The sequence below is a fragment of the Crocuta crocuta genome, unplaced genomic scaffold (assembly GCF_008692635.1).
Source record: "Crocuta crocuta isolate KB4526 unplaced genomic scaffold, BGI_CrCroc_1.0 scaffold7, whole genome shotgun sequence".
NCBI classification, from domain to species: Eukaryota; Metazoa; Chordata; class Mammalia; order Carnivora; family Hyaenidae; genus Crocuta; species Crocuta crocuta.
This window is the reverse complement of record NW_027531904.1, coordinates 749,376-769,818: the sequence shown is the minus strand read 5'-3', so window position 1 is coordinate 769,818 and position 20,443 is coordinate 749,376. Positions and strand designations below refer to the sequence as shown.

Sequence of the window (20,443 nt, the reverse complement as noted above, 5' to 3'; positions counted from 1 at the left end):
CACTTGGGTCCGCTTGGCCAAGCTCCCCACAGATTCAGACCCACTCCCCATGGGGCTGCCCTGAGCAGGTCAGACCCCACTTCCACATCCTTTGTGCGTCTCCATGCGGCCTCCAAGTGACCTCCAGCCACAATTGTCCCCAATAACAATCAGTAAGCTGGTAGCAGAACAGTCTCTTCACAGCCGCTCAAGCAGAAAGCAGAAGGTTTCCAAGGCATCCTGCTGCTCTCCAGGCCCCCTGGGTGACTTCATCTCCCCCGGGGGCCTGGGGGAGGAGGGATAGGCTGAACGGCTAACCAGAGCTGGGACTTTCACAAACCCCACCTACCTGCACCAGGGGGACATGAGGAGGGCGTGGCCTCACCGGAAAGGCTAACGTGGAGCCCAGGGGGTTCCTGGGGACTGTGGACGGCCTCAGGTGCTGGGAAAGAAAAGAACAAAAGAGCCCCCCCAACACATGCATACAATCCCCCCCACAACCTGGAGGCCAACTCTCCCCTGAATTAGGGAGCCTTTGTTCCCCATGGTCTTCTCTGGAAAGATAAGAGAGACCACTCAGAGAATGGGAACAAGCAAAGAAGTATCCCTAGTGATCTAAAGGTCTCCCCAAGGGGCTCCTGGGTGGCTCAGTTGGTTAAGCGTCCAACTTCTGCCCAGGTCATGATCTCATCATCCATGAGTTCGAGCCCCACATTGCGCTCTGTGCTGACAGCTCAGAGCCTGGAGCCTGCTTTGGTTTGTGTCTCCCTCTCTCTCTGCCCCTTCCCTGCTCATACTCTGTCTCTCTCTGTCTCTCAAAAATAAATAAATGTTTTAAAAAAATGTAAAGGTCTCCCCAAATTCTACAATAAGTTTTGCCTCGGGACAACTGGGTGACTCAGTCAGTTGAGCATCTGACTCTTGATTTCGGCTCAGGTCATGATCTCACAGTTCATGAGATCGAGCCCTACATTAGGCTCTGCACTGAGCGTGCAGCCTGCTTGGGATTCTCTCTCCTCTCTCTCTTCCCCTCCCCCGATTGTTTTCTCTCTCTGTCTCTCTCTTTCTCTCTCTCCTTCTATTTCTCTTTCTAAAAAAAACAAAAAAAAGTTTTGCCAGAATCATAGAAATAAGTATTTATAAAGAGAAAAGTATCAAAATCATGGCAAATAATAATACCTCACATGTACAGAGTGCCAGGTGCTGTTTCAAGTGCTTGCATGTGTGAACTCTTCATATCCCCACAGCCACCCTATGTGTTAGGTACTTTCACAGCTCCTAGTTTGCTAATGAGGAAACTGGAGCACAGAAGGGTTAAGTGACTTGCCCATGGTCACACAGCTAATAAGTGTCAGAGCTAGAATTTGAACCTAAACCACCTGAGCCTCTACACCCAGCTTCCTCTCGATGCTACAAATAATAGTAACAAAGACAAAGAGCGTGTTCTCATGAGCAAAGTGCGTTCGCTCATTTATTATTCCAAAGAATATTTCTGTTTGGCACCCACCAATTGCAGGTCCCAGAGACAGAGCGGGGTGAACAAGTGATACCCAATTTCTGTCCTTATGGTTCCTTTCCTGGAGCAGCGGAATCAGATCAAGTCAGCGCTCCTGAAGTTAAATGTATCAGAGCAGCAGTAAGCGCGATAAAGGGAACAGACATTTAGAGAGAAGGCATCACTCTCTAAAACAAATATGACTTCCCTCATTTTACAGATGGGGAAATGGGGATTTCAGAGTGAAATATGATTTAACAAAAAGAACGCACTGATTTTAAATATTTTTTAAATGGTATTTACTTGTGAGTAGGTAGCCAGTATCCACATGATCTGACATTTGAAAGATTCTGAACAGTAAACGGAAAGAGCCTCCTTCCCACCTGGCCTCCTAGGACCCCTCCGGAAGCAATCAATGCTGGGTCTCCTGCCAGAGACATACAAAAGCAATCAAACACACACACTTTCTTCACACAAATTACAGCACACTGCACACCCAGTTCCGCCCCTAGGGGTTTTTTTCTCTAACAAATAAATACGCAGCCCACTTCATTTTCCTTGGTTACCTGGGAGTTCACTGCACGGACATCCCACACCTGCTTTAGCCAGGCCCCTACTGATGGTCATTTAGGTGATTTCCAATCATTTACAAGCATAGACCATGCTGCTGGGACCCTTCAACTATATAAACCATTTCACACATGTGCAGGTGTAGCTGCATGGTAACCTCCCAGAAGTAGACTTACTGGGCATGTGGCCATGTGCATCTGTAATTTTTGATGGACATTAACCACATTGTACGCCACTGAGAGGTCCCCAATTGACACTCGCCTGGCGGTGGATAGAGTGGCTACCTCACCACACCCCAACACGGTGAAGACACACTGGAGACTCAAGTGAGTCGGGAGCCCGTTCCACCGAGGGCTTGGGCAGACTTCTCGACCTCACGAGAAGAGTGGGCTTAGCGGTGACCCTGCCCTGTGCTGCTGGAGTGTCTAACACATGGCCCTTTAGAGCCAAGGTGAGAAGTACTACAACTCCCCTAGGGAAGCAGCTCACAAGAGATGTCCCCAAGGCCAACTGCACTGAGCTTGAGGCCAGATAGGACACCTCAAAGAAGACACCAGCAAGGCAGCTCAGGCTCTGAAGCCAGACAGGCCACTGTACAAGTTGCGTGACCTTGAGCAAGCTGCTGACTCTCTTCCTTCCTCCTCCCGAAGAAGAGTCACACAGCAGAGGCTCAAACCCTGGTCACAGTCACGGGGAAGACCCAGGGTCACCTACCCATTCCGGAACACACAAATGCCTCTCCCCCGTGACTGCCTGGGCTCTCTGCCAAGGGCGAGGAGCCCACTCCATCCTTGAATGTGGGACAGCCCTGAAGCAATGCAGGACAGGAGCTGGTGACAGAGAAGGCAGCTTCTCTGCCCCTGAGGAGGCTGGTGGGGGCTTCCAGAGGTCATCAGGCGCACGATGCCCCAAGTGCCCACAGCAACAGCGGCTTCCCAGCTGCTCTCGGGGTCACTCCCTTTCTCTCACACACCCCTGAACTCTGCCCCCCCACCTCAAATAAACCATTTAGACTCTAGTTCCTTCTGAGGGACCCCAAACTAAGACAGTTGTTATCACTGAGGGCGGGCTAAACCGACAAATGAGGGGTGAGCAGCGGTCAGCACAGAGATGTGCAGATGAGACACACACACACACACACACACACACACATACACACGCCCAGGCCAGATTTTGTGGCTCTCAGGTTCCAGAACAGCATCTATTTACCCATTGGTCATAGATGTTCTGTCAGGCCTAAGGGAGAACTTACTCAGAGAGAGAGCCTCTGTGAGACCCCACGCTCCCCTGGGCCACCCACCCTGGAGGGTCAGGGCCGGTGTTTCTCCACCCTCCAAGTAGAAGCCCACTAAGGTCCTGGGGTGCCTGGGTGGCTTAGTCGGTTGAGCGTCCGACTTTCGCTTAGGTCATGATCTCGCGGTTAGTGGGTTCGAGCCCTGCGTCGGGCTCTGTGCTGACTGCCAGCTCAGAGCCTGGAGCCTGTTTCAGAGTCTGTGACTCCCTCTCTCTCTGACCCTCCCCTGTTCACGCTGTCTCTCTCTCTCTCTCTCCTAGAAATAAATAAAACATTTAAAAAAATTTTTTTAAATAAAAAAAAGAAGCCCACCAAGGTCCTGACAGCAGGCTTGAGGTGGGCAGCAAGTCCCGGGGCGTTTCAATGTTTTATTTATTTCTAGGAGAGAGAGAGAGAGAGACAGCGTGAACAGGGGAGGGTCAGAGAGAGAGGGAGTCACAGACTCTGAAACAGGCTCCAGGCTCTGAGCTGGCAGTCAGCACAGAGCCCGACACGGGGCTCGAACCCACGAACCGCGAGATCATGACCTAAGCGAAAGTCGGACGCTCAACCGACTAAGCCACCCAGGCGCCCCCCCGGGCGTTTCAAAGCAAATGTCCACGGTGACGAGGAGAGAAGCACTCTTAACACCGAGGCCAAGCTGGGGGAACAGAAATAGGACCGAGCAGATCGTTTTCAGGTCAGGCATTCTCCAGCAGAAAAAGCACACGGCCAGGCCCATGGCGGAGAATCAGGTTTCCGCAGCGTATCAAATGCTCGCCCATTGGCCGGGGCTCCTGTGTCCCTTGCTTGGAGAAGTCATTCTGCCACAGTGGTCGGGCATTAGACGGCCCCGCTTTTGCAAATCTGCTCCTTGCACCAGGGTCTGGCCTGAATTTACCACCGCAGGTTGGGGGAAGGGGGGGAAATTCTCGTCACTTCTTCCAGGAAAGGCAGAAGTGAACTCTAGTTAAAGTTTGGGAGCCGGCCCATTAATGTCTCATTAGTGACTCTAATCTCTTATAAGCACGGAGAAGCCTCCAGAAAGTCATTGCCTAAGCTGTGAGCTGTAATTGCTGCCATCCTTCCAGGCAGGGAGAAAACAGGCCATGCTCTGTGCCTTCTTGCAAACAAAAGCCCAATTCGTTAATAAGGATTCTTAATTTAGGGCAGGAGAAAACTTTTGGTTATTATTAGGCCACAAATGGAGGCTTGTGTTTCATTTAACTGCCCCACTTAACCAAAAAAAAAAAAAACTTTCCGATTTGTAAATTAAAGAATTATTTTTAAGTGTTAGAGGCCTCCAGATAACCTTGAGTAAAACCTCCGGCTTTGGTGCCCAATCTGCAAATTTAACAAAATGGGGCAGACAATCCCAAAGGCTTTGTCCAGCCCCAACAATCTACGGTTTTGTTCATATCATCACCTACCGCTCCTGGAGGTCCCTTCAAAATCCACGCCTTATGTGGCATTTCGGTGGCTCAGTCGGTTGAGCATCGGACTTTGGCTCAGGTCATGATCTCTCAGTTCATGGGTTCGAGCCCCATGTTGGGCTCTGTGCTGACAGCTCAGAGCCTGAAGCCTGTTTTGGATTCTGTGTCTCCCTCTCTCTCTGCCCCTTCCTTGCTCACACTCTGTCTCTGACTCTCTCTCTCTCTCTCTCAAAAATAAACATTTTAAAAAATTCATACCTTAAATCTGTTCTTCCTAACCCTCAGGGTCTTTGAATACTGTTGGGGACCACATTATCTCCTGCCTGCCTGGGATCCCCACTCTAGCCCATCTGTGGGCTAAGAAGTTCAAGGAAAACAGCAAAATCTTTCCTTTGCTATCCATGAGGGGGAAAAAGAAAGATAATCATCTCTATCAGTTCCATATGCTACGTGATTCAGTACCATCCAAGGCCTTCTCCTGGCCAAATTACCAGCCCAAATCATCACCTTAGGAGGAAGTTCACGGGTACTGGAGAGGGGCATTCCTGTATTATGGAGGCTTTAAAACCCACACTCATAAAATGTGATAGGAAAATTCATCTTTGAGGTTCATGGCCAACAAAATCTGCAATCTCTCTTTCATGGATGCTTTTAGTGTTCTCTGGAAAGCAGTGAGTTCGTGACCCTGGGGAAAGTATGGGGTTGAGCAACTTCCCTGAATAAAAACAAGAAGTCGGGCAGGGGGGGCACCTCAGGAGCTGTTGGTTAAGCATCTAATTCTTGATTTTGGCTCAGGCCACGATCCCAGAGTTTATGAGATCGAACGCCTGATCAGGCTCTATGCTGACAGCTTGAAGCCTGCTTGGGATTCCCCCTCTCTCTCTCTCTCCCTCTCTCTCTCTCCCTCTTTCAAAATAAATAAATAAACTTAAAACAAACAAATGAACAAACAAACAGGAGGTGGGAACTGTGTCTTCCCAGGCTGATGAACCAAACCCCAGGTTCATAAGGGTGGCTCATCCTGGGGTCTCCCCACGATGCCTAGCTACGCACAAAATGAGATTGATTGTATTCAGTTAAAAAATAATAATAAAAGAAAGAAAGTGGTTGAGTTCAGTGCCACCACCAGGTTTTTCTGGGTTTTCCTTTCAGGCATCTGTCTTGGAGGTGGTGTGAGTGACCTCATAATGACCCGATACCCTCTTGGGTTCTCTGTTTGTCTGCAGTCACCATGGAGACGATGTAGGCTGTCCCTAGAGGGCTCTTGTACAGAATTTATTCTCTTTGCTGCTATTTCTTGACCCCAAAGCTATCCACCACTCCGAACACTAATGCTAACTGCCATTAGGAGCCGGAGGAGCCCCTGGTGTGTCGGGAGAGGCCACCACGTGCCCAGCGAGGAGCCAGGAGCCGCGAGGTGGAAAAGTCCCTGCTCTCCGGCGTTCTGTGTCCACACCCACAGTCTCTCGCTTCTCACTGCTTTCTGGTTTATCCCAGACATGTCTCTCAAATCTGCTCCCTTTCTGTGTCCTCTGACTCAATGAATGACCCCAATGCCCCCTAATCCCATAGTGAAGTCAGGAGCCTGGGGCTCATCTCTGACTCCTCTCTACTCCTTCCCTCACATTCATTCAACCCCCATCGTTTATCTTCTTGATCCACTTTAGTCTTCAATCTTTTTACTCAGGGATGCCATATAGGGTTGTATAGAATGTGCACTGTCCAATTTAAGGTCTATCATTCACACCGTGGTCTGTGAGACTGGTGCTCCCTAAAGTTGTACAATGGGGAAAAAAGCACTTTCCTTTCCTTTCCTTTCTGCTCCCATTGCCTAAGCTCTGATCAACACTTCTACCCGGGAATAGAGTCAGCCCGGTCTGGAGGAGGGCAATACTGGCACCCGATTCACGCCTTGCCCCCACCCATCCAGGCTTCACAGAGTCCTTTACCAAAAAGGTGTGTCTTAGCATGTCACCCCTCTGCTTCACACCCTCCACTGGCTCCCATGGTCTTCAAGATAAAACTCAAACCCCCTCGCCAGGGTTAGAAGACATAAAAGGCTTAGCACGATCTGGCCCCTGCCCTTCCTTCTTCAACTGCAAACTATACCTACGCAACCACCACAGGCAAGCTTAGATTCCCGCCATGTGAGGTTCTCAGAGCCTCCCACACCGCTGCTCACCATCAGAGCTTGGCATTACTAGTTCTTCTTCCTACACCTAGACCCCCTGGCCACCCTCTGTCCCACCTCTGCCCCTTGCTCCATGGGTCATCTAAACTCCTCTGCCTCCCTCGAGGCCCAGCTCACACATCACCTCCTCCAGGCTGTACTCCCTGACCAGGCTTGCCTGAGTCCCCGTGACCCCGACTGGAGTCTAGGTTGACTGCTTCACTACCGGGCCTCTTAGGACCCAAACCGGTGCTCAATAAACCATGCTCTGTTGCGTGCCAGAAAGGGTCTTCCAGGCCCCACTCCTCAGCAGATGACTGAGGAACCTACTGCTGCAACTCTTCCCCCGGGGAGAATCTCTTCGCGGTACCACCACCCCAGGCAGCGCTGGCACCATCTGAAATCTCACCAGCTCAAGCCTGGTCTCTGCCCTGCCTCCGAGCCAGCCCTTCCCTTCACCTCTCTACTCCTACCGCATAGTCTGCACCCCCACTTCACCCCTCCCCGCCACACCAAACAGCAACTCCGGGTGGGGAGCCAAATCCCTGTCATCCTGCAGAGTCACCACCCGCTCCTTGGAAGGTAAAGGGACCCGTGTCCTGCCCTGGCCTCTCTCTCCTCCCGAGCTTCCTGACTTCTCGGTGCACTTGTGCTCTCTTGCAGAGTCCTTCTTTTTTTTTTTTTTTTTTTAAATTTTTTTAAATGTTTTATTAATTTCTGAGAGAGAGAGGCAGAGTGAGCAGGGGAGGGTCAGAGAGAGAGGGAGACACAGAATCTGAAACAGGCTCCAGGCTCTGAGCTGGCAGTCAGCACATAGCCCGACGCGGGGCTTGAACCCACAAACCGTGAGATCATGACCTGAGCCAAGGTCGGATGCTTAACCGACTGAGCCACCCAGGTGCCCCTTGCAGAATCCTTCCTGCTCTGTTCAAATGGTGAGAGGGCGAATGCACTGAATGAAGTTCAAGGCCTCGCATTTCCTCCAAACACTCTTCCGTGTCCTCAATACTGACACCCTTTGCCTCTTGATGAAGCCCACTGGCTCATACTCCCAGAGGCAGCAGACCTTCCTGCCCCCAGGAGCAGTCCCTCCCAGAAGAAGCTGAGCATGGCCGACGGTGGCTCCAGGCTCATCCAAGTGTCCCATTCAGTCTGTTCCTAACTGAGCCTTCAGGGTGGAGACCCTGACACAGGGGTCAGCAGCAGGAAGAATGGATGTGGACCAAGAGCCTCGAATGGCTTCCCAGGGTCCTGCAATAATTCCAGTGATGCTATTTTTTCTAACTGAGACTTGGGAAGTGGCTCAGTGAGCTCCAGAGACAACCTTGAACTCTAGCACTGAGAGGGGCACTAGGGACCACTCAGTGCCATGCTGCAAGGGGGCTCCTCTCTGCTCCTCTCTGCCCAAGATGCCTCACACAGGGACAGCATGTCAGCCATTTGGGGGAGAGCAGGTGGTAAGGAGGGGGCCTGGAAGGCTACATCAATCCTGGTTAAGTGCTTTATGCACTGGGCTTCTGTATACGTAACTACTGTTGCTGAGCACTTACTGTATGCTAAGAACCGTTCTGAGAGCTTTCTCTTTTACCTTAAAAATTTTTTTGTTTAATTTATTTTCAAGAGAGAGAGAGCGTGAATAGGGGAGGGGCAGAGAGAGAGGGAGACAGGGGATCCGAAGTGGGCTCGAACCCACGAACAGTGAGATCATGACCTGAGTCAAAGTTGGACACTCAACCAACTGAGCCCCCCAGGTGTCCATGTTCTGAGATCTCTCTGTCTCTTCTCTGGTGATTTCCTCCAGCCAGGCCCCTGTGGAAGGAGTTATTATGAACCTTACCCAACAGATAAAGACACTGAGGCTCAGAGCAGCTGGTACACGAGAGTGCTGGAATTCTCCGTCAGGCTCTCACATCCCGGCTTCCATGCTCTTACCCACCAGGCCCCATTGCACAAGCTCAGGGCTGCAGAAAGACTCTGCGGCTACTAATCTTTCCAGGAAGTGCTAATCAAAACCGTAATAAGAGACCACTTTCCACCTGTTAGGATGCCTATGATCAAAAATAAAAACAGAAATTGGGGCACCTGGGTGGCTCATGCAGTTGAGCCTCTGACTTTGGCTCAGGTTATGATCTCACAGTTCATGAGTTGGAGCCCTGTGTCAGACTCTGTGCTGACAGCTCAGAGCCTGGAAGCTGCTTCAGATTCTTTGTCTCCCTCTCTCTCTCCCCCTCCCCCATTTGCACTCTCTCTCTCATAAATTCTTTGTCTCTCTCTCTCATAAATTGTGAGCAGGGGAGGGTCAGAGAGAGAGGGAGACACAGATTCTGAAACAGGCTCCAGGCTCTGAGCTAGCTGTCAGCACATAGCCCGACGCAGGGCTTGAACCCACGAACCATGAGATCATGACCTGAACCGAAGTCGGATGCTTAAAATACGTCATAAGCCCCTCCCAGCATTGTGAGGATGTGGAGACTTTGGAACCCTTGTGCACCGCAGGTGACAATGCGACATGGTCCAGCCACTATGGAAAACAATATGGCAGCTCCTCAAAAAAGTAAACACAGCATCACCATTTGGTCCAGCGGTGCCCCTTCCAGGAACACGCTCAAGAGAATGGAAAGCAGAGACTCACAGAGACACGTGTGCACCCACGCCCACAGCAGCATTATTCATACAGCCAGAAGGTAGAAGCAACCTAAGTATTTGTGGATGGATGAATGGATAAACAAACTGTGGTATGTCCATACAATGGCATATTATTCGACCCGAAGGAGGAAAGAAATTCTGGGACGTGCTACAACATGGATGAACCTTGAAGGCGTCATGCACAGTGAAATAAGCCAGACACAAAAGGACAATTACTGTACGATCCCACTTACATGAGGTAACTCACAGAGACAGAAGGTAGAATGGCAGCTGCCAGGGGCTTGGGGAGGGGAAATGCTGAGTCAATGTCAAGTGGGTACAGAATTTCAGCTTTGCAAGATGAAAAGGGTTGGAGAGGGATGGTGGTGAGGGCTGCACAACATTGTGAATGTAGCTAATGTCACAGAACTGTACACTTAAAAACGCTTAAGATGGCGGGGCGTCTGGGTGGCCCAGTTGGTTAAATGTCCAGATGTTGGTTTCAGCTCAGGTCATGATCTCACGGTCTGTGAGCTCGAGCCCCGCATCTGGCTCTCAGTACAGAGCCTACTTGGGATTCTCTCTCTCCACCTCCCTTGCTCACTCTCTGCTTCACTCTTAAAATAAATAAGCTTTAAAAATTAAAAAAAAAACAGTTAAGAGGGTAAATTTTATGTTCTATATTTTGCTATAATGAAAAAGTAAAAAATAAGTTAAAATGCTATAAGTTTATGTTATATAAACTTATATAACATATAGTTTAATGTTATATATATGTTATGTCATGTTATATTATATAACATTATATGTTATATATATGTTATATAACATTAAGTTTTATGTTATATAAATTTTGCCAAAATTTCTTCAACACCATGGTCTCCATTCTTTCGTCAAAAACCTCGGGGCCCAGAGAGCAGAAGCCACCTGCCGGTGGCTGGCCTTCCCGTCTCCGCCTTCCCTCATGGCTGTCCTGCTCTCTCTCTCTTTGGCTGTGGCCATGCGTCCTCGAGAGGGACTGCTGGGGCACAGGCTCACTGTCCGGTTCTGCTCCTTCTGTCTTTCTCTTTTTTTCTCCCTCTGCTGCTCAAGACCAACCTGCCTCCTCCATACGTTTCGGCCAAAAGATGGTACCTGGGCTGAAAAGCTTGTGAAAAGGCTTAGTGAAGACAGATCGAGCTGTGAGGATGTGCAGGGGTGACTGCTAGCGCCCCTGCTTTGCAGCATTGCTCTCAGAAATAATCTCTGTCATCCACTGGCCACCCCTTTCAGTCAGGTCTTTCTTGTTTCTGGAAGCAATCTGTGTCCTCTCTGGCTCTCTGGCGCCATCTAGTGTTGTCTTCACAAAGGTTTTTGTGTTTTAGTCTCTAAAAGCGTTTTTAAAGAACGAAATAGTTCTCAAAGTTTTATTGCACGCATTTCTACAATACTCTATAATGCTATACTAATAATATAATATTCATAATATTCTAGAAGGAAATCAACTTTACCCATTGTTCTAGCACCGAGTGGCCAAGGATGTTTTCCCCAACACATTGATAACTATTTCAAAGATAATCTGAAGGGTAGACGTTGGCTTTATCCATCTGGCCCTTAGTATTGCCTTTGATAGAAAAACTACCTGTGAGATAAAAATGAAGGAAGATAATATAAAAACAGGGAGNCCAACCGCGAGATCATGACCTAAGCGAAAGTCGGACGCTTAACCAAGCCACCCAGGCGCCTCTGTGTTTAAAGTTTTATCTGAGCCGGAAGAGGAACAGTGTAGGTAAAATATGCCATAAGCCCCCGTCAGTTACCAGTTCAACAACTGAAAGTGGGCACAACCTAACAGTGACAAGTGGAATTGCCTTCTTTTTTATTTAAGTTTATTTATTTATTTTTGAGAGAGAGACAGAGAGACAGCAGGGGAGGGGCAGACTGAGAGGGAGACAGAGAATCCCAAGCAGTCTCCACGTTGTCAGCACAGAGCCCAACGTGGGGCTTGATCTCACGAACCGCGAGATCATGACCTGAGCTGAAATCAAGAGTCAGGTGCTGAACCCACTGAGCCATCCAGGTGCCCCTAGAACTGCCTTCTTAACGAAACACAAATGTAGTTCAGGGAGACCCCACAATGCCAGTGACTGAATCAACACTTACAGATCTACTGGTCTTTGGGGCGGGGTATGTTGCTAAAACTAAAACTAAAACTGATATTGCAAAGAGCAGAGAGAGGCAACAATTTGCACACGATTGTTTAGAGGTATTAATCACTGGTTAATGTAGTAAATGGAGCTCCAGCACAAGGCTTCACCAGGCCTTTCTTATTCTTGTGGAATTGCAAGTTGCTTTCAGCAAGTTACACAGAAGGAAAAAAGAGAGGAAGGAAGGAAAGGAGGGAGGGAGGTAGAAAGATAGAAAGACAGACAGACAGACAGACAGAAAGAAAGAAAGAAAGAAAGAGAGAAAGAAAGAAAGAAAGAAAGAAAGAAAGAAAGAGATGAAGGAAGGAAGAAAGCAAGCCACCTTGGTGTTATAATCCCATCTCACATTATCAATGTCACCGAGAGGCCTTCAAAACATCCGCTCTGCTCAGAGGAGGCCTCAAGCTCAAGCTAGACTTTCAGGACTCAAACAAGGGCTTTGTTCTTGAGATCCAGCCCCCATCTCCACTGACCCACTCCACATAGAGCCTACAGAGTTCAAACAAACAGCAAAGCAGGAGGACCCCGGGGGAAGGGAAGGAAGCAGGGCCCTTCCACATTTCCGGTCTAGCCATCTGCCAGAAGCTTAACTGACAAAAGCAAATCCCTACAACTTGAAACAGAGGGAAAATCTCAAAAGGAAAACACGACACTTCCCCAGTGAGAAGGCAGGTGGGTGGAGGGCTCGGGTTTTTTTTTTTTCTTTAAATACATGTAACATTTACCCAAAATGCATGAGGTGTCATCCCCGCAGTAAAATAAGTCAGGCTTCGAGGTCAGAGAGCCCTGGGTTTCAAGCTTGCCTGTGACTTCAGACAGCTTGAGCAGAAGCTCTGGGCCCCTGGGTCCCCATGTCGACATCAAGATTAATAATACCTGCCTCAATGGATTGAAATGAGGACAGGTGACACATCCCTAGGATAGAGCCTGGCCCAAGCAGGTGTTCAGTAGGTGTCATCTTGATGACAATGACAATGACGAGCATGATGACCATGATGATGATGGCAACCCCACTGTTCCACTCCCTCTGGACCACAATCCTTCCACACACAAAACTGCCCGTCTTCTAACTGGCAGTCACATTCACTTAGTACCTGTAGCTAACATCCATTGAGCACTTACTATGTGCAAGATGTTGTCCAATAAATTATTTCACTTAATTTGCAGGGCACCCAGAGATAGCTGCAGCTAACACCCCACTTTATAGGCAAGGAAACAGGTTCAAAGAGGTTGGTAATATATTAGTCAGGGTAGGCCAACTGCTATCACAAAAAACCCAAACCCTCAGTGACTTAACACACTCCAAGCCCACCTCTTCCCAATGTCCCTGCTGGCAGAGGCATGAAATGAAGGACTCACTGTAGCAGCCATTCAGGAACCCAGGCTCCTTCTGTATTGTGACTCCCCCACCTCCTACACTGAGTTGCCACTTGATCCTCTGCATCAGGATAGCAAGCAAGGAGAGAGCAAGTATGGCTTTTGTCCCCTTAACCCAGTGTGACACACACCACTTCTGCTAAAACCAGTCTCTCAGCCCCAGCTTGTTGCAAGGGGTTGGGGAAGAGCCTACTGGTGCTCCCAGGAAGATGAGAAGAGAAACAGATACTAGTGAACACTTGTTTCTATCACAATGAACTTGCCTGAGATCACCCGGCCGGTAAGAATGGAACTGAACTATGAACCCAGGCTCTCAGCTCCTAATCACTGAGCTACACTGTCATCTGGGGAACCATGGAGGTTTCAAAACAGAGCTCCCAAATCCTTTCCCATTCCTCCAATCAAGATGTAGGGTCAATGCCAAATCGGGGTTCTGTTAGTCCTTGACTAACGAATACAGCAAAAATGACGCTACGACCACATCCAGGCTCTTAAGACATTGGCACATTTCCACTTGGTATCTCTTGGGATTCCCACTCTTGGAATCCAGCTTCCCTGTTGTGAGAAAGCCCAAGCTAGTCTATATAAAGAGATTACATGGATTTGTTCCAGCTAACATCCAGGGAGAGGTCCCTGGATGTCCATCCAGGTCCATCCATCACCTAGAATCACCCACCGGTTGTGTGAGTGAAGACCCTTCCAGATGATTCCAACCAACGGTGAAGTCACCCCCAGCTTTTGAGTCTTCCTAGATGATGCCCCAGACATCATAGAGCAGAGACAATCCATATGGCTGTGCCCAGTCTGAACGTCTGACCCACAGAATCTATGAGGATAAGAAAATGGTTGATTGATGCCACTACGCTTTGGGGGTGGTTTGTTATACAGCAGTAAAATGAGGAAGAGGAATTTACTTAAGACCCTATTGGGGCACCTGGGTGGCTCATTCAGTTAAGCGTCCGACTCTTGACCTCAGCTCAGTCTTGATCTCGGGGTCCTGAGTCCAAGGCACACATTGGGCTGTGCACTGGGAATGAAGCCTACTTAAGAAAAATAAGTAAGTAAGACCCAATTACTTCTGGGGAGAAAAGCTTCCAGAATCTCTTTATATCACCCTTTTTATTGTTATCCTTGTGCTATTTGATCTTTTTCCTGACAATAAAAATTTCCCACAATGAAACTTTATGTCTTTTACCAGCAGGAAAAGAGATGTGTAACGATGCACCCTCTGCTGATCACTAAATCCCGCTGACCTCTGTGACCTTGCCCCTTAACTTCCCAGGAAATGAGACTCCTTGGGACATGGTAAAGCTAGGTGGCTACTCAGATCCTAAAGGTCCCTGATGCTGATTCCAGGAAGGAACAAGCTGGTGGCACTGGCCACCACCTCTAACTGTTCTCTTTGAAGCACTAAGCCAGTTTCTTTGAGGATGAGCAGCGACCTGGGTCAGCCCCACCTGCACATGTGAGAATAACACCAGGGAGGGGACTGGGATTATGAGCAAAACAGACTAAACATGGTTTGTGAAAATGTTGCCGAGGAGGCCAGGGTGCTGCCTGCCTTTGGACAGTGGCTCATGCTGCCTCCCCTACATGGTCTGCCTCTCCTGGGTACAGAAGATTAATTTTGAAAGTAAAAGTTCAGGGGAAGGAAGATGGTAGTGCCCAGCGGCCGTGAGGAGAGAGGACACGGGGACCCTAGGGAACAGCCAAACTCATGCACCACCGCCACATCCCACATGCTCTCTCCTCACGCCTCCTGACAGGGTGGGTCAGAGGCTGTGTCTGGTCTCTAGAAAAAGGCAATGCAGGGATCCCCTTACACACGTTTGCATCTTTCCAGGAGCACCAATGAGCAGTGGGTGACCTTCCTCATGCCCACGTATCTCACACAACAGGACAGAGGCCTCCTCCAGCAAATAAAATGGATGCCAAGACCAGGGGCATCTCCTTTCCTTGAAAAAAAAAAAAAAACATCTCTGGGTCAGGCCAGAGCAGCAATCTGTGAAATGAGACCTCTTCCGCCCCCCAGCCTATCTTTATCCAAATGTAAAAAAGAATTGCTAGAAGCTCGAACCGGCCTCGAGATCTACAGGCTCAGGGGATGTGGGGAGAGAGACCAAAGATGAAAAGCGGTGGGGGAAATGGAGCTGCATCTAGAAGACTTCCCAGGAATTGTGCTCGACTGTCCAAAACCAAACTCACAGCTCTCAGCCGGCCTTGCACTGGCTCCACGACCTTTTGACTGTTTCCCACTTACTTGTATTGGAACAGCCCTTGCATTCAGTGCCACCAACTCCATCAACCAGTTTTCTGAAGTGCCACTGGATTCAAACATGAATACGACAAAAAAACAGACCTCTGGTTCGTGGACAGATGAGCCCGTGGCGAGCTGTGTCCTCTGCCACTTGCTGTGCTGTTCCAGAAGTTGACTTTCTTCCCTGAGGGGGTGACCCACTCACGGGAGTGCTGGGGATCTTCCACATCTTCCTGTGGTACCTGTTGCTGTACCCCGTTAGAGAGGACCAGCGTTGCCATCACGTGGGTCAGGGCCATTGTTGGTGCCACCCTACTCGTCGTGGGCTGGACAGCAGCAACCTGACCTCGATGCTGGAACATTTCTCCTGAGAGGAATCCTCTACTTCTGTACGCTTCCCCATTTCAATGCCCTGAGTTGGGGCCTCTCCACAGACGACTCCCGAGGCTCCCACATGACGTCGGTCACCCAGCCAGCCCTGTGAAGGTGCATCGCCCTGTGCTGCCTGGCCTTGATCAGACTGTCCTCACCACTCCCCGTCCTGGATGTCACCACGTGGACGTTCCCCATCATCTCCCTGCTCCCGCCCCCATCAATCTGTCTATTTCCTACCCCCACTTCCGGTTCTAAACGGATGTGGACCGGAAGAGCTCCCGGAGGCCATTCTTTCGCAGCCTCTGGCACTTGCCCCTTGCTCCCGCGCTCATGCTCACCTATGAGCAGCCACCAGGTGGGAACTGTGCCAGGGGACAGCCTCAGAGGTGAAATCACATGGGCACGTGGAACTAAAATCAAAATCAAAACACATACAGGGAGACGTGCAATTTGTTTACCCCTCTGCTGTTGGACAAGAATATTTTGGTAATTCTGGAGCTGGAGAAGAGAGACTGCTGGGCGGCTGCAAAATGATTTGGTGTTCAGGGATCACACAATGATTGTCTTTTATGGTAACGTCCAAAATGCTCCCCAAATAACAGGTTAGCTCAGGTTGATTGGAACAAGAATATTTTTCTCTCTAAGGGTCTTTATATGTTCTTTCTCCAACTTCCCTTCCCCCAAATTGTTTTTCTTCTTCCTTGCATGGATGTACAAGTGCGCCTCATCCTTTATGGTCACACACACACACACACACACACGCGCGCGCACACACACGTTCCCCACCCACCAGCCCCAATGCCCATTGGTGGCCAGACACTCTATCTGTAGTTCTGTGTCCTCTGGTCCCCTGAGGGCAGCAGAAATGCACGCTGAGGGCCCTCCTTGCAAATGAGCCAGGGCCCCGATCCAGCTTTCTCACATGTATTCTCAACTGCATATTCCCGCAAACAAAAGGATACCAAGGATGTGCGGCTGCTTGACATTCGAAGGGAGAATTCCACACGGTGGCCTAGGGGATCTCAGATGGGACTGCCAGCCCCTAGCCACCCCCGTTACACATAAGCATTTCAAAAAACTCCAAGGAATCAAAGGTGTCTTTATGGCTCACTTTAAAATACTGGAGGTTTCTGAAGCGTTTCTTTCTGGAAGGATGGTGCTGGGCTTCATACCAGTGGCCCATCCGGCTCTGACCCATTACTATCCCCCTTCGGCCACCGCTGCCCATTAGCAGCCTCTTTGCTGCACGGCTTCTCAAGACCGAACAAGAAGGGAAGTTAGGAAAAAAAGGTGAGGCAGCCTAGCTAGTCACAGAGCTCACATTCTCGTCCCTTCAGTGAAAAAATGTCATTTCCCTCCTGGTGTCTTCTAAATTCAGAAATTAGCCTCCCTACGTCCAATGGCTTTAAGAGCCAGAAGCTTGGGTTGGATTCCTGGTGGGGATGCGACAGGTCCCAGGACTTGTGCGAGTTCCCTGTAGCCAGGTATGGCCCCAGTCACCTCTGGGTCCTTCAAACCGCCCTTCACGTATGCCTCTCTTCTGCTGTCGCACCCCACTTGCCTGAAGGTCTTGAAGCTTCACAGGATGTTTTAATTGTTCAGTCTTCAGGGGCTCTGCTGCCTTGCAGGAACTCATTTTGGGGAGTTTCAGCAACATTTAAATGGTCACTGCGAAATACCTGTTCTCAACATTTTCTAAAGCGACTGCAGAGAACATGTGACCCCAGTTTCTAGGTAGCTGTAATATCACCTCTCAGCTGCATCCAGGTTCCTTACTGTGGAGAACACAGCATGGGCACGTCTGCAAAGAACATCTCCAAATTGTTGCAGCCCTCAAATTTGTAAAATGCCTCTATTCTGTTTTCCTGCGGCAATAACCCAGTATGCACGAATGCGCGTGTATATACATAAAAGAAAGTGAAAGTACAGATGACATTTTACTATGGAAGAAAAACTGTTAGCTTGAACTACATGAAATCACCGGTGTTAGTCATGTCTGACTACCAAAAATTGGCAATTTCATACGGTTCAACCTAATAACAGGAGAGACTTGTTGAGGGCTTACTAAGTGACGGGGTCTATGATAGACGTACGTGATCTCATTTAATCCCCCAGACCTCTTAAGAAGGACATTTATATTCCCATTTCACAGAGGAGGAAGCACACTGGAGGAGTTGAAGGTGCACCAGATGAGAACTTGAAGACAGGTCAGTCGACTGGTCAACAATTCACAAACATGGAAATGACCAAAGACATCATATCATAGGATCAACACCCTCCCCTTACATACAAGATAACCATGGCCTGCGCATGGCCTGATCTCACTGGTGGTGGACATGAAAATGCAAGGGGAAGTGTCATCAAGAGTTCTCGAAACCGCTGACATTCTATGCCTCTCCTGGTCTCATTATACTAAGTCTAATCCTTTCACTTGGGTACATCAAGTAAGAAGTAATAGTCATCGCTGCATATCAAAAACTAGAACCTTTCTAAATGCCTACCAAGAGGACACTGAACACCTTAAATCATGTTGTATCTTTTAAATGGAATACTACGGAACCCTCAAAAATAATGTTATGGTCATATACTTGGAAATATGAAAAGATGCTCGAGTTATTATTACGGTAAATTCGAAAGATGCTGGCAAAAGTGTATGGTATGATTCAGCTGTGTACAACACAACATAAACACCTTAGAAAAGAGGCTGGAAAGGGGCGCCTGGGTGGTTCAGTCAGTTAAGCGTCCAACTTCGGTTCAGGTCATGATCTCACAGTTCGCGGGTTCAAGCCCCGCATCGGGCTCTGTGCTGGCAGCTAGCTCAGAGCCTGGAGCCTGTTTCAGATTCTGTGTCTCCCTCTCTCTCTGACCCTCCCCTGCTCACTCTGTCTCTCTGTCTCTCTCAGAAATAAATAAAACATTTTTAAAAATTAAAAAAAATCAAAAGAGACTGGAAAAATATACACCAAAATGTTCACAGATGATTCTGCTAGGCGTTGGGATCATGGTTTTGTTTTCTTCTTTCTACTCTCCCATGGTGAATATGTATTTTTTAAAAGTACTGAGAGAAATCAGAAAGATTTTTCTAAGGAAACAGTAAAAACTGGCAAAGAATGTTTTCCCTCTTTCACTTAATGGGCCCCTGAGGCATCCAGTGAAGATCCAAGGATCTCCAAGGGTCCCAGGTCCTGTGAATCCTACTCTTCCATATCTCTTGGACCCTCTGATAGAGAAGGCAGCTCCTCCATAATAAAATAGAGTTTCCTGTGATTAGAGAAGGAACGTTAAGCTTTCGAGAAAATGATAGAACCGTAATGCTTGACTAGACAAAAATAGAGACTGCTTTCAAATGCTTGTTATTAGCACCTTCTATACACATCCCCTTAAAATATGCTGACCTATGACCTTCAGGGTCACCTTTCTTTCCCCTACTGAATGTCACAAGGTCTCCCCTGCCTCTGCTGACCACCAGGTCACTCTTGGACGGTGGTAGGCTACGCCCTTGTACACAGAAAACGTATCATTTTGATGTGCTCAATAGTCCTACCCCTTCACACCCTCACCCATCCCCTCTTCTAGGCTCTGGCTACTTAGTGTTGAGAAAGGGATCAAGAACAAGTGTCTCCTTACTTGACTAGATTTGGCCACAGTTCCTGTCCTGGTTGACACGGCTTCTCTGACCAGCCCTGAGGAGGCTCTCCTGGTCTCTGCACAACAAGTTTTCAAATGCTAATTGTGACTCTCTTATGGAATGACGTGGGAGCTCTTTGTTGGGCTCTTGAAGGGGTACCGCGCAGCTCAATGACGTGACCCTAACTCTGGCTAAACTCTTCCACATCCTCTCAACTCCCACCCTTGGCTCAGGACTCACAAGAAAAGGTTGAGTGAAAGAAGCCACGCATTACAATCATCTACATAAAACAAGAGCCTCCAACATTCCTACTCCAAGGATACTGTATTGTTATCCATTGGTGCAAAGCAAATTACCCCAAAATCTATCAGCTTAAAACAACAAATATTTATTCTCTTGGTTCCTGTGGATAAGGAACCTGGGTATGGCTTAACTGTGCCCTCCAGCTTAGAGTCTCTCACAAGCCTGTAATCAAGGTATGAGCCAAGGCTGGGATCTCATCTGAAGGCCTGACCAGAGAAGGATCTGATTTCAATTTTAGTATATGTGCTGCCGAAGCGAGCACAGAAGGATCTGATTTCAAACCCAATCCCTGGCTGTTGGCCAGAGGCACCCTCAGTTCCTCGCCATAGAGGCCTCTCCACAGAGCAGCTGACAAAATGGCAGCTGGCTTCATCAGAGTGAGTAAGCAAGAAGAGCCAGAGTGAGTGAGTGCAAGCACAATGGAAGCCACAGTCTCAGAAGTGGCACCTCTTCACTTCTACCATAATCTAGGTCTTAGAATCACTAGATCCAGCCCATACTCACAGGGATTACACAAAAGCATGAATACTAAGAAGCAGAAAATCGTTGGAAGCCATCTTGGACGCTGCCTATCACAGGCACATTTTCTTGTCTCTCCAGCTCATTGAGGAATACCACTAGATTCTTCATGAATTTCTTCCTCTTACATTACGGGGCTGGGAAGATGTTTTATCCTTTGAGTGCCCCAAACACTTCTAAAAACTCCAGCTTACCCAGTCCCAAGTAGCTTGGAAGTACTCCCAGCATATTCCTGGCCACTATGACAAGACTG

At 48.7% G+C, this 20,443-nt stretch overlaps 1 long non-coding RNA gene and 1 pseudogene across 3 annotated transcripts in view; one reads left to right on the top strand and one right to left on the bottom strand.

Annotated features, from left to right (window-relative positions):
- Positions 1–20,443, bottom strand: part of LOC144240133 (uncharacterized) — a 145,304-nt gene that overhangs the window by 74,432 nt on the left and 50,429 nt on the right. The window contains exon 1 of one of the 3 annotated variants that reach the window (XR_013337610.1): positions 4,748–5,399. The exons of the other annotated variants lie outside the window; for them this stretch is intronic. This is a non-coding gene — a long non-coding RNA (uncharacterized LOC144240133). Of the gene's footprint in view, positions 1–4,747; positions 5,400–20,443 lie in introns of those variants that run through there. 3 annotated transcript variants of the gene reach the window in all.
- LOC144240142 (protoheme IX farnesyltransferase, mitochondrial pseudogene) lies at positions 14,826–16,130 on the top strand (annotated as a pseudogene).